The sequence below is a fragment of the Camelina sativa genome, chromosome 7, assembly GCF_000633955.1.
Source record: "Camelina sativa cultivar DH55 chromosome 7, Cs, whole genome shotgun sequence".
Classification (NCBI taxonomy): Eukaryota; Viridiplantae; Streptophyta; class Magnoliopsida; order Brassicales; family Brassicaceae; genus Camelina; species Camelina sativa.
Genome location: NC_025691.1, coordinates 10,183,852 through 10,184,467, shown reverse-complemented (window position 1 = coordinate 10,184,467; position 616 = coordinate 10,183,852).

Genomic DNA, 616 nt, shown 5'->3' with positions numbered 1-616 from the left:
GAGAGCTAAGGCTGAAGAACCAAGGTCCGGAGTCCAACTCGACTGTCCACTCGACCAGACACTCGACCGTGTGCTGAGAGGGACCCGACCGAGTGGGAGGAGCACAAGAGGAGCCAACTCGACCGGTCACTAGACCGAGCACCAGGTCGAGTTGGTCGAGCCGCCTGGCTATTTTGTCTTCTAGCGTTTTTAGGGCTTCCACTACATTTTCTATATAAGGGCTTGTACCTGCAGCCACCAAAAGAGTCCAGCTTTTTAGAGAGTCTAAAACCTAGTTTTTACCTTTTTTAGAATTATTCCTTTTGCACTTTTATTTTATTGATCTTGTACTTCTTTTAAAAGGAGAAAAACAAAGGATTCTTGGATTTTGTTGGTTCCATAACTTTCAAGATATTAAGAATTCGTGTTTGATTCCTTCTTCAATATTGTAGATCTTTGCTTTATCTATCTAATCATGCAAGTTTCATCATTTTCTGGGTTTATGACTTTGATCTTCATCATGTGTTCTTGTGAGTAGTTGCTTATGATCTTGAGGATGGGTTACACTGGGCTGTGTTTGTGGTTTGTTTGATTTGGTCAAGCTTGATTGTTGTAAATCTCTTCTAGGCTAGATGTT